At 37.1% G+C, this 18,125-nt stretch overlaps 1 pseudogene; it reads left to right on the top strand.

Moving 5' to 3' along the window:
* Positions 1 to 2,438: 2,438 nt before the first annotated feature.
* On the top strand, positions 2,439 to 3,327 carry LOC110591879 (annotated as a pseudogene).
* Positions 3,328 to 18,125: the final 14,798 nt, after the last annotated feature.

Raw genomic sequence — 18,125 nt, 5'->3', positions numbered from 1 at the left:
GCATAACACTTCTGGTCTATCCATGTTGTCTCAAATGGCATCATCTCATCATTTTTTATGGTTGCATAATATTCCCCACAGTAGAACTGCTTTCAAAGCTGGAGTCAATCCTCTCAAACCCTACCACTGCTCTATCAACTAAGTTTATGTAATATTCCAAGTCCTTTGTTGTCATTTCAGTAGTCTTCACAGCATCTTCACCAGAAATACATTCCATCTCAAAAAACCACTTTCTTTGCACAGCCGTAAGAAGTAACTCCTCATCCATTAAAGTTTTATCATGAAATTGCAGCAATTTGGTAACATATTCAAGACTCCACTTCTAATTGTAGTTCTCTTGCTATTTCCATCACATCTGCAGTTACTTCCTCCACTGAAGTCTTTAACCCTTCAAAGTTCATTCATGAGAGTTGGGATCAGCTTCTTCCAAACTCCTGTTATGTTGATATTTTGACTTCTTTCCATGAATCACGAATGTTCTTTTTTTTTTAAAGATTTTATTTGAGGGTGCCTGGGTGGCTCAGTTGGTTGAGTGACTGCCTTCGGCTCAGGTCATGATCCCGGAGTCCCGGGATCGAGTCCCACATCGGGCTCCCTGCTCGGCGGGGAGTCTGCTTCTCCCTCTAACCCTACCCCCTCTTGCGCTCTCTCTCTCACTCTCTCTCTCTCTCAAATAAATAAATAAAAAAAAAATCTTAAAAAAAAAATTAAAAAAAAAAAAAAAGATTTTATTTGAGAGAGAGAGAATGAGAGAGAGCGAGCACATGAGAGGGGGGAGGGTCAGAGGGAGAAGCAGACTCCCTGCTGAGCAAGGAGCCCGATGCGGGACTCGATCCTGGGACTCCAGGATCATGACCTGAGCTGAAGGCAGTCGCTTAACCAACTGAGCCACCCAGGCACCCGAATCACGAGTGTTCTTAATGGGATCTAGAATAGTGAATCATGTCCAGAGGTTTTCTATTTACTTTGCCCATATCCATCAGAAGAATCACTATCTGGCAGTGATAACCTTACAAAATGTGTTTCTTATATAACAAGATGGGAAAATCAAAATTATTCCTCGATCCATGGGCTACAGAATGATGTTGTAGTACCAGAAATGAAAACAACATTTATCTCATTGGATATCTCCATCAGAGCTCTTGAGTGACCAGGTGCATTGTCAATGAGTAGTAATATTTTGAAAGGAGTGTTTTTTTTCTGAGCCATAGGTCTCAACAGTGGGCTTAAAATATTCAGTAAACCATGTTGTAAATAGATGTGGCTGTCATCCAGGTTTTGTTGTTCCATTTATAGAGCACAGTTAGAGTAGATTTAGCATAATTCTTAAGGACCTAGGATTTTTGGAATGACAAATAAGCATTGGCTTCAACTTCAAGTCACCAGCTGCATTTATCCCTAACAAGAGTCAGCCTTTCTTTGGAAGTTTTGAAACCAGATACTGACTTCTTTTCTCTAGCTATGAAAGTCCTAGATGACATCTTCCAATAGAAGGCTGTTTTGTCTACATTGAAAATCTATTGTTTAGTGTAGCCACCTTCTTTAATTATCCTAGCTAGATCTTCTGGATAACTTGCTGAAGTTTTGATATCAGCACTTGATGCTTCACCTTGCACTTTTATGTTGTGGAGATGGCTTCTTTCCTTAAACCTCATAAAACAATCTTTGCTAGCATCAGACTTTTCTTTGGCAGCTTCCTCTCCTCTCTCAGCCTTCATAGAATTGAAGAGAGTTAGTGCCTTGCTCTGGATTAGGCTTTGGCTTAAAGGAATTTTATGACTGGTGCGATCATCTATCCAGACCGCTAAAATGTTCTCCATATCAACAATAAAGCTGTTTCACTTAATTATCATTCATGTGTTCATTGGAGTAGCATTTTTAATTTCCTTCAAGAACTCTTTGTTTGCATTCACAACTTGGCTGTTGGGCACAAGAGCCCTAACTTTTGGCCTGTTTCAGCTTTCAACATGCCTTCCTCACTAAGCTTAATCATTTCTAGCTTTTGACTTAAAGAGAGTGTGACTCTTCCTTTCCCTTGAACACTTACAGGTGATTGTAGGGTTGTTAATTGACTTAATTTCTATATCGTTGTCTTGGGGAATAGGGAGGCCCAAATTGAGGGAGAGAGATCCATCAGTGGAGCAATCAGGACACACCCAACATTTATTAAGCTCATCATCTTATATAGGCATGGTTCATGGCACCCCAAAACAATTACAATAGTAACATCAAAGATCACTGATCATAGATCACCATAACAAATATAATAATAATTAAAAATTTTGAAATAGAGGCCTTCCAGTGGGACACCGGCTGGGGTCTTCTGCCTGGGTCAACCTTCATGCCCACACATGCCTGCAGCCCTAATGCTGTCTCTGCTGTGCCCAGCACCCCATGCCCTGGGCTTCCCTGTTGGAGGGGCTCTGCAACCAGTCCCAACTCTGCTGCCTCAACCTCTGCTGCAGCCTGAGTGGGCCTTTTGTGGGGCACTTGGGGCTGCTCTGCCTGCAATGGATGGATCAGCTGAGTCTCCTGTGCTCTTGAGCACCCTGGGGGTGCAGCTGCAGCATGCAGCCCACTCAGGGGGACAGAGCTTTTGTTGAATTACTGAGTGATGAAATTAAGGAGGAAGGGAAGAGGCAGAAGCATAAGTCCCTTCCCAAGGTGGCTGGAAGTTGGGAGCTGGAAGTGAATGGGACAGAAGCCAAAGTAGTGGGGAAAGTTGCTAGAGAAAAGATCATTCATTGTCACTTTCAACATTAACAATAGCATCCTGCCAACATTTGAAGGAGAGGAGGAGCCCTCCTAAGGGCAGAGGGTTGAAGAACAGGAGCCTGAATTGACGTCCACTCCCAATTTCATGGTTGAAGTTATAAAGAATGGTAGCAAGAAGGCCCTACTGCTGGACTGTCACTATCCAGAAGATGAAGTTGGGCAGGGAGAGGAGGACAAGAGTGATATTTTCTCCAGGGAAATGAGCGTTCAGTCCATTGGCGAGCCTGAGGGGAAGTACGCTCAACACCGATCACTTGGCTTAGACTTTATATGACCCCCTGATGGATTTCCTGGCAGGCTGAGGGGTGGACAGCACTTTTGTAGTGGAGTTAGTGGAGCTCAGCACAGCCCTGGAGCATCAGGAATACATTACTTTTCTTGAAGATCTCAAAAGTTTTTGTCAAGAGTCAGTACAGCATACAAGACATTGAACATCTTAAATTTATGGCAGGTTTTGCTTTGGCCAGGGAGCACACCTACTCTGAAGCCAGACACGCACATACTTTGGGATGGTTTTCATTGTAATATCATGGAAAATAATTCAAATTTAAATTACTTCCATTGCTCTCTTATTTACTATTCATTTATTCTCTACAAATCTGTTGTTCCTAGATTTTTGTATAACATAATGCTGGACAATAAAATTGGTTTATCTCCTTCCTCAAAAAAAAAAGAAAGAAAGAAAGAAAAATCGAAATATTCCAAGAATTACCAAAATGTGACACAGAGACACATTGTGAGCAAATGTTGTTGGGAAGATGGTGCCAATAGCTTGCTCAAGGCAAGGTTGCCACAAACCTTCAATCTGTAAAAGCACTCTCTGTGAATTGCAATGGAGCACCAAACAACTGTATTCCCAAAAAGGCAGTGTTTTTGTTTTTGAAGAACTGGTTTTTTTTTTTAGATTTTATTTATTTATTTATTTGAGAGAGAGAGAGAGAGAGAGAGTGGGGCAGAGGGAGGGGCGGAGAGGGAATCCTCAAGCAGACTCCACACTGAGCACGGAGCCCAACTTAGGGCTTGATCTCACGACCTGAGCCAAAATCAAGAGTCGGAAGCTCAACCTACTGAGCCACCCAGGTGCCCTTGTTTTCAAGGAACTTTTACTTGTTTTCTATTGAGTGGGTGATTAGCAGTAGCTGCTTTTTGCCAGGTGTCTTTTCTTATAGTATTGTCTCTTTCACTCTTTTTTTAAGATTTTATTTTCTCTGCACCCAATGTGGGGCTCAAACTTACAACCCCGAGATCAAGAGTTGAATGCTCTACCAACTGAGCTAGCCAGGTGCCCCTTAGTATTGTCTTTAAATCAAGTTCACTCTAAGGTTTGAGAAATGTTTCTTAGATTACATGATTTTTAGGCTCCAATCTTATATAATAATGGTCTTTGAACTGTTTTGCTGGGTTTTGTTTGTTTTTGTTTTGTTTTGTTTTGTTTTAGCTGTTTTGATTATGCTTCCCTAACAGTAAAAATGTTTTGGAGCATAGATCACCTATATATGTGTATGTGTGTGTGTGTGTATTTATGAATTATATAAAATATATATATTTGTTTATGAATTATATAAGTTTACTAATATTCTAATATATTATGTAGGATATATGATATACTAATAAGTAAAATGAAAATAAGATGAGGTAAAGATGATATAAATAATATCTTAAAATATTTTGCTAAAAATTAAGGCTTTAAGTTATGAGCCAGTTTCTCAAAGTGTACTGGACACTTAGGATGATAGTTGTTAACAATAATAAGATATCCACATTACAAGTAATTTATTGTTAAATTCTTTATTATTTTTGGCAGAGATCATCCTCCCCCCTACCCCACCATAATGTGGCTGATAACTAGGAGCAAAAGCATCAGCTTTGGCATTTTTCTGTCATTTCTGTGATTCTGTTACTTGTATTATACTCTATCTTGGTCTGTTTTGGCTAACAGAATACCATAGACTGGGTGGCTTATAGACAATAGAAATTTATGTCTCACAGTTTTGGAGGCTGGGAAGTCTAAGATAAGATGCTGGCAAAATCCAAGTCTGGTGAGAGCCTGCTTTGTGGTTCGTAGACTGTAGCCATCTTACCATGCCATCACATGTTGGAGGGAGCAGGGAGCTAAGAGGCCCCAATCCCATTCATGAGAGCTCTACCCATGACCTAATCACCTCCCAAAGGTCCTCTCTTCTAATCTTAACACACTGGGAGTTTAGAATTTCAACATAAAATTTGGGGGGTACACACACATTCACACCATAGCATATTCATGTTTTGTTTTGTTTTGGTAGAAATGTCTTTAAGCCCCTCTTGTGAAATTTAGTTTAAAATAGTCAAAAATACCCACTTTACCATTGACGTATATATTGTGATTCTGGACAATATGCTGACCAAATGAATACGGATACCACTATGAGTTCTTCTACAATGTGGAATTCACTTCCTACAGGATAGCTTGGGTACCATATGTGATGCACAATTGTCTAATATTCAACCCTGTGGGTGGTGCCAGTCTCAATCCACACATAAAATTTTGGTGTTAGTAGTTAGAAAAATTTTCTTATTTTTTCCCAATAAAAATTGGACACTTTATGGTTTTTTCCTACACTTAAATAGATTGTTTAGTCTTTTGTGTTTATGTATATCTCCCTAACATAGAGTGGCTAAATGTATTAAATCTTTACTTATATTTGAAGAACTGATTTCATATTAAATTTTAAATTTTACATATATTTTAATTTTTAGTTTTAGAGATGTGCAGCAACTATTCTATTTAAAGTAGTTGATTTACTTGCAAATAAAGTTGAACACAAAATTAAGCAGGGGTTCTCAGAGGAGAATTATTCACCAAGGGGACATTTTCAAATATGTAGGATGTTTTGATTTTTCACAATGATTGAAGGGAGGTACTGACAAAGAGGGCAGGGCTGGCAATGCTAGCCATCAGCAAGGTTTGAAGAAGCCTCACCCCGATCAAGAATTGTCCCGTCCAAGATATGAGTAGCGTCTCTAAAATAGCGAAAATCCTATTTTGGAGTTGTTATTTCTTAAGATGACTCATAATTAATTCATAGATATATCTAATATTTTTTATACTGTGGATTAAAATTAAAGCTTATTTAAATATGTTTATATAATGACAAGGTGTAGCTATCAAAGATATTTTCCTTTTACTGGCATTTTTTTTTTCGATCATGCTATACTGCATACCATTCCCCGCAGCATTGAACAACTACTGTTGGTAATTCATTTGGCTGAGTGCTGAGAGTGTAGACATGCATAACACTGTTACTTTTCTCTCTGTTCACAGGCTAGCAGGGGGGAAACAGTCATGTAAATTACAATAAAGAGTGATAAGTACATCAGAAGAATTAGATTTAATGTAAAGAGGTAGCTCTGAGAAATTGGGTACTATTTTAGGGAGAAAGCATATTGTTATACCCTGAGGGCAAGGACCACATTTTATCATCCAAAAGTTACATGTTTACAACAAGCACTGGACCTTAAAATTGGTAATATCATCATAGATTATAGTGATTAAACAAGTTGAAATCTTAACAAATTTTTGAAGAATTAATTGAAGTATGTTCACGTGGGCAAAGTGGTAAAGTACACTGCTAGCAAATAATGTTGGAAGATCAGGCTAACAAGTGATGAAGAAACTTGCAGGTGATGGGACATCATTAATGTGGGGTTTTTTTAAGTTAAGTTTTTAGGAGGAGAGAGACATAAGATTTAGTCAGATTTCAGTTTTAGAAAATGATCTCTACTGGCATTGTGGAAGGAGGAGAGGGATGCTATCTTTTCTTAGTAATGAACTTCAACGTATAAAATCTTACAGGATCAAAATTTTAACTGAACATCTAAATTCAAGCTTTTTTTCCCTAGTATTTCAAGTTTTATTTAAATTTTAGTTAACATATAGTGTAATATATGGAATTTAGTGGAATTTAGTAGTTCGTCACATATATATAACACCCAGTGCTCATCACAAGTGCCTCCTTAATACCCATCACCCATTTAGTGCATCCCTTCTAAATTCAAGCTTTTATACATTAATTTATATTATTTAGGTTTAGAGTTTATATTATGCCAGTCTATTTTATGTAGAATAATTTTAATTTTTCACTATATTTTTAGTTATTCTTACGATATGTTATTAGGTTTTTTAATGTTCAAAATGACCAATTCAGGGGCGCCTGGGTGGGTCAGTCGGTTAAGTGTCTGCCTTCGGCTCAGGTCATGATCCCAGGGTCCTAGGGTCAAGCCCAGCACTGGGCTCCCTGCTCAGCTGGGAGCCTGCTTCTCCCTCTGTGTCTCCCCCTGCTCATGCTCTCTCTCTTTCTCTCTCAAATAAATAAATAAAACAAAAAAACCCCAAATGACCAATTCATATATACCAGTAATATTTGGATATATAACAGGGAGAATAATTAGTGATCTCGCTTAATTTTTTTTTAAAGATTTTATTTATTTGAGAGAGAGAGGGCACATGAGAGGGGTGAGGGTCAGAGGAAGAAGCAGACTCCCTACTGAGCAGGGAGCCCGATGTGGAATAGATCCTGGGATTCCAGGATCATGACCTGAGCCAAAGGCAGTCGCTTAACCAACTGAGCCACTGAGGCGCCGCTTAAATTTCTTTTTTTTTAAGTTAGAAATTTATAAGCTTGAAGTTGATTAATTGGTTCAACTGAAGATTAGTTAACGCTTTTTTTTTTTTTGAGAGAGAGAAAGAGTGCGTGAGCAGGGAGGGGCAGAGTGGATCTTAAGCAGGCTACACACCCAGCGCAGAGCCCAACATGGGGCTCAATCTCATGAACCTGAGATCATGACCTGAGCCGAAGGCAGATGCTTAACCGACTGAGCCACCCAGGTGCCCCAAAAAGATTATTTTTAAGTAAGCATTCAGGCAGCAAGCAAGTCACAGCTGACAAAACTTCTGAGAGAGATGTGGAAAACTTGAAAGAAGTTTGATTGCTGCCATTAAGCGCAGGGACAAAGTCCTAGTCATTTATTTATTATTTATATTTTTAAAGATTTATTTATTCATTTTAGAGAGAGAAAGAGGAGAGAGAGCAAGAGTTGGGAGAGGGGCAGAGGGAGAAAGAATCTCTAGCAGACTCCCCACTGAGCGCAGTGTCCAACCTGGGGCTTCCTCTCATGACCTTAGTTCATGAACTGAGCTGAAATCAAGAGTTGGATGCTTAATTGACTGAGCCACCCAGGCACCCTAGTCTTCATCATTTAATGAGGGCATCACTGTATTACAGTTATAAAATTAATATGTAGGAAATATCTAATTGATTTTGTTAGATGATTCTGAGTATCAGGAAAAATACTCTTATTTAAGGAGGAAGGGAAAGTATGTTAACCATCTTAACTAGCATATTTCTAGTATGGATACTTAAGTTTTTAAAAATGACTTCTAACCATTGTTTGCCAAATTTACAGTAACAGAAACTTCTTATCCAATGCACTTGGAGGTGATAGCTGTTCATTTAATCAAAACAGTTAAAATGGGAAATCATTACAAAGATATATATATACACACATATATACATATAAATGTAAACATTTAATAACCCAAAACTTTCACATTCATTTGTGATTTTTTTTAAAAAATCTGTTTGGGGGGGTGAATTTATACTTTTTTATTTGAGGATGGATTCTTTAAGTGGAAATCATTGTGTCTTTACTGAACCCACACCTCCAAATTCTTTAAAGTGAAATAACCTAGATTCTTACAAAGCTTTCTGGGTGCAGAGTCCCTGCATATTTTTATGATATCTTCTGTCAATATGTATGCTTGTCTGCTTGTCTTACCTAGTCTAATTAACAGTAACTTTAAGAAAATATTTTTATCAAGTTTTTCAGAAACATTCGATTTTCAGGGAAATAACCTTTCTTTTTGCACTAATTTCATTATGTTATAATTAATGAAATTACATGAAAACAGTATCAAATATTACTAGCCTTTTTAAAAAAAGATTTTTTTAAAGATTTTATTTATTTATTTGACAGAGAGAGAGTGAGAGACCACAAGCAGGGGGAACAGCAGAGGGAGAGGGAGAGTCAGGCTCCCGGCTGAGTAGGGAGCCTGACCTGGGGCTCCATTCCAGGACCCTGGGATCACAACCTGAGCCGAAGGCAGAGGCTTAACTGGCTGAGCCACCCAGGCACCCCCGCCAAAAGATTTTATTTTTATTTATTTTTGAGAGAGAGCGAAAGCATGAGGGGGCGTGCAGAGGGAGAAGGAGAAGCAGGCTCCCTGCTGAGCAGGGAGCCTGATGCAGGGCTTGATCTCGGAACCCTGGGATCATGACCTGAGCCAAAGGCAGATGCTTAACCGACTGAACCACCCAGGCGCCCCAAATATTACTAGCCTTTTTTTTTTTTTAAAGATTTTATTTATTTATTTGACCGAGAGAGAGAGCACAAGTACGCAGAGAGGCAGGCAGAGGGAGAGGAAGAAGCAGGCTCTCCACTGAGCAGGGAGCCCGACGTGGGGCTCGATCCCAGAACTCTGGGATCATGACCTGAGCCGAAGGCAGCCGCTTAACCGACTGAGCCACCCAGATGCCCCCAAATATTACTAGCCTTAATACGTTTCAGAACCAACAAGATTTCCTAGGCATGCAAATGAAATAGTGGGAGTGAAAATATGATGGCCGACTGGAAAAAGAAATAATTGCCAGTAAGATTTTTGGCTTTGCAAAACTTCTTCATTCCACGTGCCTAGTATTTATTACCCAACCCATCATCAAATCAAATCATATTTGAGAGATATCTCAAAGAGATCTGCCCAGAGGTAGTTCTGGAGGTCAATCCCAGTACACTAACCTTTCTGCTCTCTCATACTCTAGCCTGCGGTTTTATTAGATGAATGTAATTCCTTTTGTTTTCCTATAGTTGCTTCATATTACCCACGTCTCCCTTTTGCATCATCATGTTTCCCTCTCTTGGATTATTACCACAACATACTCGGTAAATAAGATCCTTCTTTTCATTTTCTTCATTACTGCCATAAATTCTCTGCTTTTCACTCAGTGGAATTTTATTTGCTACCTATAATATTCTGCTACCATTTTTTTAAAAATATTTATTTGAGAGAGAGAGAGCACGAGGTCAGGAGGGGCAAAGAGCATCCAAGCAGACTCCCAGCTGAGCAGGGCACCTGCGGTGGGACTCAAGCCTGCTGTGAGGCTCAGTCTCCAGACCTTGAGATCACAACCAGAGCTAAAACCAAGAGTTGGACATTTAACCGACTGAGCCACCCAGGCGCCCCTCTCCTGCCATTCTTTCTTTTTTTATTTTTATTTTTTTCTTTTCTTTTCTTTTTTTTATTTATTTTTTTTAACTGTACATTTGACTTTATTTTTTTTTATTCTTATGTTAATCCCCATACATTACATCATTAGTTTTAGATGAAGTGTTCCGTGATTCATTGTTTGTGCATAACACCCAGTGCTCCATACAGAATGTGCCCTCCTCAATACCCACCACCAGGCTAACCCATCCTCCCACCCCCCTCCCCTCTAGAACCCTCAGTTTGTTTTTCAGAGTCCATCGTCTCTCATGGTTCGTCTACCCCTCTGATTTCCCCCACTCCATTCTTTCTTGATCTGGCTTTAGTCATGCTTTTGCTTCAGAACAACTCCACAAAACTGTTCTTGTCAGTGTCCCTGATGACTTCTGTGACTTCAGTCAGTTCTCAATTCTCACTTTCTTGACTAAACCTGTTGCATTTAACAAAGTTTATCACTCTGTCCTCCTTTAAACTTTCTTTTCCTTTCCCTTCCACAATTTCATTTTGTTTTTCCTCCTAGTTTTCTGTTTTCCCTTTCTTTGCTGGTTTCTCTTCAAGTTTCCACCCATACCCCAGGCCTCACTCCTTGCACAACTTCTGTTCTTTCACTGTAACTGTCTTGGTGAAATAATTCAACACCCTGGATTTAGATAGCATTGAGATGCTAATGACTCCCAAAGTTGCTTATTCCATTTTTTAAGCAGATTTTTTTTTCTATTGAGGTATAATTGATGTATAACATATTTAATAGTATTTATATATGATGTGAAATAATCACCCCATTAAGTCTGGTTAATATCTATCACCACACATAGTTACAAATTTTTTTTCTTGTGATGAGAACTTTTAAGATATATTCCCTTAGCAACTTTAAAATATGCAATATAATTTACTATCCATGTTACCATGCTCTACATTACATCTCATGACTTATTTCTTTCATAACTGGAAGTTTGTAACTTTTTTTTTTTTTGAGATTTTTATTTATTTGACAGACACAGTGAGAGAGAGAACACAGCAGGGGGAGTGAGAGAGGGAGAAGTAGGCTTACCGCGGAGCAGGGAGACCGATGCGGGGCTCGATCCCCGGACTCTGGGATCACGACCTGAGCCAAAGGCAGATGCTTAATGACTGAGCCACCCAGGCACCCCGGAAGTTTGTAACTTTTGACCTCTTCACCCATTTCACCTGTTCTCCCATTCCTGGGTCTGGTAACCGTCAATCTATTCTCAGTATGTATGCATTTCTTTTTCTTTCTTTTTTTTTTTTTTAGGTTTTCTACATATAAGTGAGATCATATGGTATTTTTCTTTCTCTGACTTAGTTCATTTAGCATAATGCCCTTAAGGTCCATCCATTTTGTCACAAATGGCAATATTTCTATTTTATGGCTGAGTAATACTTCATTGTACACATGTACATTTTCCTTATCCATTCATGCATCAATGCATACTTTGGTTGCTTCCTGACTATTGTAAATAATGCTGCAATAAACATATATATCTGGGGGTGAGAGTTAGTATTTTTTATTTTCTTCTAATACCCGGAATCGGAATTGCTAGATCAAAGGGTAGTTCTATTTTTCATTTTTTGAGGAACCTCCATATTGTTTTCAGTAGTGGCTGCACCAGTTTACATTCCTAACCAACAGTGCATGAGGGTTCCCTTTTCTGTACATCTTTGCCAGTACTTGTTATTTCTTGTTTTTTGATAACAGCCATTCTAACAGGTGTGAGGTGCTACCTCATTGTGGTTTTGATTTGCATCATCTTGATGATCATTGATGTTGAGCACCTGTGGACCATCTGCATATCTTCTTGAAAAAATGTCTATTCAGATCCTCTGCCCATTTTTAAATCAGATTGTTTCTTTTTTTGCTACTGAGTTGTAGGAGTTCTTTCTATATTTTGGATGTTAACTTCTTATCAGATATATGATTTGCAAATATTTTCTCCCACTCAGGTTGCCTTTTCATTTTTTTTTTTATGATGGTTTCCTTTGCTGTATGGAAGCTTTTTAGTTTGATTTAGTCCTACTTGCTTACTTTTACATTTGTTGCCTTTGATTTTGGTGTCAAATCTAAAAAAATGATTGCTAAGACCAATTGCAAGGAGCTTATGACCTATGTTTTCTTCTAGGAGTTTCAGGTTTTATGTTCAAGTCTTTAATCCATTTTGAGTTGATTTTTGTATATGATGTAAGATAGTGATCCAGTTTCTTTCTTTTGCATGTAGCCATCAAGTTTTCCCAATACCAGTTATTAAAGAGATTGTCCTTTCCCCATTGTTTATTCTTGCCTCCATTGTCACAAATTAGTTAATTGTATATGCATGGGTTTATATCTGGGCTTTCTATTTTGTTCCATCGATCTTTGTGTCTTGGTTTGTTTTTATGCCAATACCATACTGTTTCGATTACTATAGTTTTGTAATATAGTTTGAAATCAGGCAGTGTGATGCCTCCAGCTTTGTTCCTCTTTTTCAAGATTGTTTGGCTACTTGGAGTCTTTTGTAGGTACATACAAATTTTAGGATTTGTTTGTTCTATTTCTGTGAAAAATGCTATTAGAATTTCAATAGAGATTGCACTGAATGTGTAAGTTGCTTTAAGTAGTATGGACATTTTAACAATATTAATTCCTCCAATCTGTAAGAATGGCATGGAATATTTTTTCCATTTATTTGTGTCTTCTTCAGTGTCTTATAGTTTTCAGTGTACAGGTCTTTCACCTCCTTGATTAAATTAATTCCTAGGTTTCTTTGTTTCCTTTTTGATGTAGTTGTCGTTATAAATGGGGTTGTTTTCTTAATTTCTCTTTGTGATAGTTTGTTATTTGTGTATAAAAATTAAACAGCTTTTTGTATATTGATTTTGTATTCTACAACTTTACTGAATTTATTATTTATTACTTCTAGTAGTTTTTTTTGGTGGAGTCTTTAGGATTTTCTTTCTTTTTTTAAAAAACATTTTACTTATTTATTTAGACAGAGACATAGTGAGAGCAGGAACACAAGCAGGGGGAGTGGGAGAGAGAGAAGCAGGCTTCCTGCTGGGCAGGGAGCCCAATGCGGGGCTCAATCCCAGGACCCCAGGATCATGACCTGAGCTGAAGGCGGATGCTTAGGACTGAGCCACCCAGGCGCCCCTAGGATTTTCTATTTTTAGTATCTTGTCATCTGCAAGCAGAGACAGTTTTACTTTTCCATTTCTGATTTGGATGCCTTTTATTTTTCTTTGTTGCCTAACTGGTCTGGCTAGAGCTTCCGGTACTATGTTGAATAAAAATGGGGAGAATTGTCATACTTATCTCTTTCATCTTGTTCCTGATCTTAGAGGAAAAACTTTTAGTTTTTCATAATTGAGAATGATGTTTGTTGTGGGATTGTCATATATAACCTTTATTATGTTGAGGTACATTTGTTTTATACCCATTTTGTTGAGAGTTCTTAATCATAAATGGTTGTTGAATTTTGTCAAATGCTTTTTCTACATCTATTGAGAAAATCATATGATTTCTATCCTTTATTTTATTAATGTGGTGTATTACATGACTGATATATGGATGTTGAAGCATCCATGTATCCCAGGAATAAATCCCACTTGATCATGATGTATGATCATCTTAATATATTGTTGATTTTGGTTTGTTAATATTTTGTTGAGGACTTTTGCATTTCTGTTCATCAGATTCATTGGACTGTAATTTTGTTGAAGTGTCCTTGTGTGATTTTGTTATCAGGGTAGTGCTGGTCTCATAAAATGAATTTGGGAGTGTTCCCTCCTCCTCTTCTATTTTTTTGAAAGAGTTTGAGAAGGACCTTTTCTTTTTTTTTTAATGTAATAAATTTATAAGCCTGGAGTTTTCCCCCCTGAACTCAAGCTCTCATACCAACTGCTTTTTTTGGCACCTATACGTACAGTTTATTAGACATCTCAAATTTAATATTCTCAATGTTAAACTTGAAGGACCAACATTACCCAACTTTAAGATATACAATAAACCTACAGTAATCAAGACAGGGTGGTATTGGCACAAGAATAGACAAATAGATCAATGGAAAAGATTGGAAAAGCCAGAAATAGATCTATATCAATATAATCAGTTGATCTTTGACAAAGCAAAGCAATAATAAAATGAAGCAAAGATAGTCTTTTCAGAAAATGGAGCTGTAATAACTGGGCATTCACATGCAAGAATGAATCTAGACACAGACTTTACATCCTTTATAAAAATTAATCTAAAATGAATCACAGACCTAAAATGAAAAAGCAAAACTATAAAACTTCCAGAAGATAACATAGGATAAAACCTAGATGACTTTGGGTATGGTCATGCCTTTTTAGATATAACACTAAAGCCACGATTTATGAAAGAAGTAATTGTTAACTTCATTAAAATTCAAAACTCTGTCTATGAAAGACAATTACAAGAGAATGAGAATATATTTGCAAACGACACACCTGTTAAAGGACCATTATCCAAAGTGTATAAAGAACTCTTAAAACTCAATAATAAGAAAACAAACAACCTAATTTAAAAAGGGGCCAAAGATCTTGACAGCTCACCACAGAAATCATTATGGCAAATAAACACATGAAAATGCTCTACATCATACATCATCAGGGAAGTTAAAACTAAAACAATGAGATACTACTGCACACCTATTAGATTGTCCAAAATCTGAAACACTGACAACATCAAATGCTGGAGAGGATGTGGAGCAACAGAAACTCTCATTCATTGCTGGTGGGAATGCAAAATGGTACAGCCACTTTGGAATACAGTTTGGCAGTTTCTTACAAAATTAACCATATTCTTACCATACATTTTACCCAACATGCTCCTTGGCATTTACTCAAATTATTTGAAAACTTATGTCCACAAAAAAGGTTGAAGTTTCAATCATGATTACCAAAACCTGGAAGCAACCTAGATCTCGTTTAGTAGGTGAATGGATAAATAATCCAGAAAGGGACTCTTATTCAGTATTATGAAGAAATGAGTTATCAAGCTATGGAAAGACATATGAGGAACCTTAAATGCATATTACTGAGTGAAAGAAGATAATCTGAAAAGACTGCAGACTGTATGATTCCAAGCATATGACATTCTGGAAAAGGCAAAACTGGGCATAGTAAAAAGATCAGTGTTTGTCAGAGGTTCAAAGGGTAGGAGGGAGGAGTTAGGTGCAGCACAAAGGATTTTAGGGCAGTAAAATTAATCTGTATGATATTATATTGGTAGATGCATGTCATTATATATTTGTCCACACCCATAGAATGTATAATATCAACAGTGAACCCTAATGTAAAGTATGGACTTTGCATGATAGTGATGTGTTAGTGTTGGTTCATAAATTTTAACAACTGTGCTACTTTGATGGAGCATGTTGATAACAGGTATACATGTGTGGGGCCAGGGAAATCTCTATCATCCTATCAATTTTGTGAACTTAAAACTACTCTGAAAAATAAAATCTGTAAAAGCAAGCAAGCAAGCAAGCAAGCAACCAACCAACCCATATGACTTAGAGTCTTTGCTGTAGCCTAAAAGACCCCACATGATCTTTCTTATAGCCCCTTACCAGTCTCGGGTCACTTCTTATTACATTTCCTGTAGTTACTCTGGGCCAGCTACATTAGACTCCTTGGTGTGTCTTGTATACATAACAGGTAAACTCCTGCTTTAAAACATTTGCATTTGCTTTTCCTTCAAATAACTTTATGGATTGTTCTCAGCTCTTTCAAACCATTGCTCCAAAGTATTCTTTTGTACGGCACCCTAACCAAAATTGCAAACCCTCCACCCTGCACTCCCTATCCCTTTTTTTGTTGTATTTTTACCCTTGGCACTTAATGGCCTTCAAGTATTTTTATTGTACTTTTCTCTCCTAAAGAATGAAAGAATTATTTTTTGTTTTTCTTTCTACCAATGAATAACATCTAGACAGCACTTGGCACATAGTAGACCCTGAATATGTTTTTTGTGTGGGTGGAATAAATGAATCTCATTGTACTATTACACTTGATTTACTTGTCTTCATTCCACTAGACTCTATGCTTCCTGAGAGGCAAAGGCTACAACTTCTGTGTCTGTTTCTTCAGTATTTAGCACACGTGGTTGTATTACATTTGTTCAATTTATAAAAGAATATACTCATTTTATACAGGTATGATCATAACAAAATTACACATTGGAATTTTTTCCCTTATGTTTATAGGTACTTTTTTGGTTGCTATGTATTCTACATAATTATACACATTACTTTGTTAACTTTCAAAATTCTTGTGAAAAGTAGGCCAGTCATAAAATAACATTGAAACATTTTCTTGAGTTGCTATTTAGTCATTTATTTAACTATTGATTATTATGAGCATTTAAGTTTTTTAACTTGTATTTTTTTTTTAAAGATTTCATTTATTTATTTGAGAGTGAATGAGAGAGAGAGAGAGAGAGCACAAGCAGGGGGAGTCAGAGCGAGAGGGAGAAGTAGGCTTCCTGCTGAGCCCGGAGCCGGATGTGTGGGGCTCCATCTCAGGATCCTGAGTCTGTGACCTGAGCTGAAACCAAGAGTCGGATGCTTAACAGCTGAGGCACCCAGGTGCCCCCAGAAAGATAAATATTTAAGATCTTTTAAAGATACATTTAAAGATACACTTAAGTCTATCAGTTAAATGTATTCCCCTTTGACTCTGCCAATTGCCATTTCCAGAATCACTCAAAAAGTTTGCTGTGTATTCTTTTAGACCTTTTTTATGCATATGACTACATATATATACAAAAGCTAAGTTAACAAAAACTAGTTGATATATGTATTATTCTGTAGTTTATCTTTTTTATCTTGGGTCCCAGAAATCTACTGTGTCAATATATAAAATGTCTTCTTTGTAAAAATCATGCTATGATGTATAATCTTTTAATTATTCCTCTATTGACAGACATTTAGTTTGTCTAATTATGAGAAATGGTGGGTTACACAAAGTTAAATATTTTCTTTTCTGCAGTACGGTGCATTAGGATTCTTCAGAGAAGGTAAATGGTATGCAGAATTTCCTGAACTTGTTTTACCAATAGAACCTTTATTTTCATGGAGCATATAATTCTTCCAAAGACATATCACTGATGCTGCATTAGATATATTTGGAGCTCTAGTCAGTCTTCTTGTTTTACTTATAGTGAAATTGAGACTGAGTAAATGGAAAATTGGAACCATACTCTGTTTCTTGACTGTTTTTCCATGTTGCTCCTGATGCTTTGAATTTAATCTTCATTTAATACTTTTTCCTGAATTCAAATAGGAAAGTTATGCACTAGGATTTTTCATAAGGGAAAAAATAGTTTTCATGTGTTGATACTAGGAAAAGTTAACGCTTGTATGTTTTTAGGTTTTTCTTTATATCATTATGGGATATCTTGGTAGGTAATTAGTGACAAGTGAAGACAAGGTTTCAACTAGTTTGATACAACTTTTCTTTCTTTTTTAAAAAAGATTTTATTTATTTATTTATTTATTTATTTATTTATTTATTTATTTATTTATCTTTTATTTATGGAGAGAGAGAGAGAGAGCTGAGAGGGGGAGAGGAAGAAAGAGAATCTCAAGCAGACTCTGCACTGAGTGGGGTTCCCAAAGCAGGGCTTGATCTCAAGACCCTGAGCATCATGACCTGAGTTGGAATCAAGAGTCGGACACTTAACCAACTGAGTCATTGAGGCCCCCCTCGATACAGCTTTTCTTAAATAACTTAAAGTCCTCTGACATAAATGAACTAGTTCCTTTCTCATGTTTGAATAATTCTTTCAATTACTTTAAGAGTCACTTGAAAAGCAGTATTAAGTTTCATCGTGCCTAGTAAATTTCTTAGCTATTTCTTTTGCCTTTCTCTTCCTCATTCAGGTTACTAGTTTTATTTTTTGCAGTATTTAGGAGGACTCTAGTCATAATTTTAGATATGTTTTATAATAGAGATACTGTTGAATCTTTTTGCCATAATTGGTCTTAATTTTGCCTTTCCCTGAGTTGTCAAGTTCTTCTAATCTTAGGGTACAATT

Source organism: Neomonachus schauinslandi, chromosome 3, assembly GCF_002201575.2.
Source record: "Neomonachus schauinslandi chromosome 3, ASM220157v2, whole genome shotgun sequence".
In the NCBI taxonomy this organism is placed as follows: Eukaryota; Metazoa; Chordata; class Mammalia; order Carnivora; family Phocidae; genus Neomonachus; species Neomonachus schauinslandi.
Note: the sequence above shows the minus strand (reverse complement) of the source record. Positions and strands in the feature narration are given on the sequence as shown.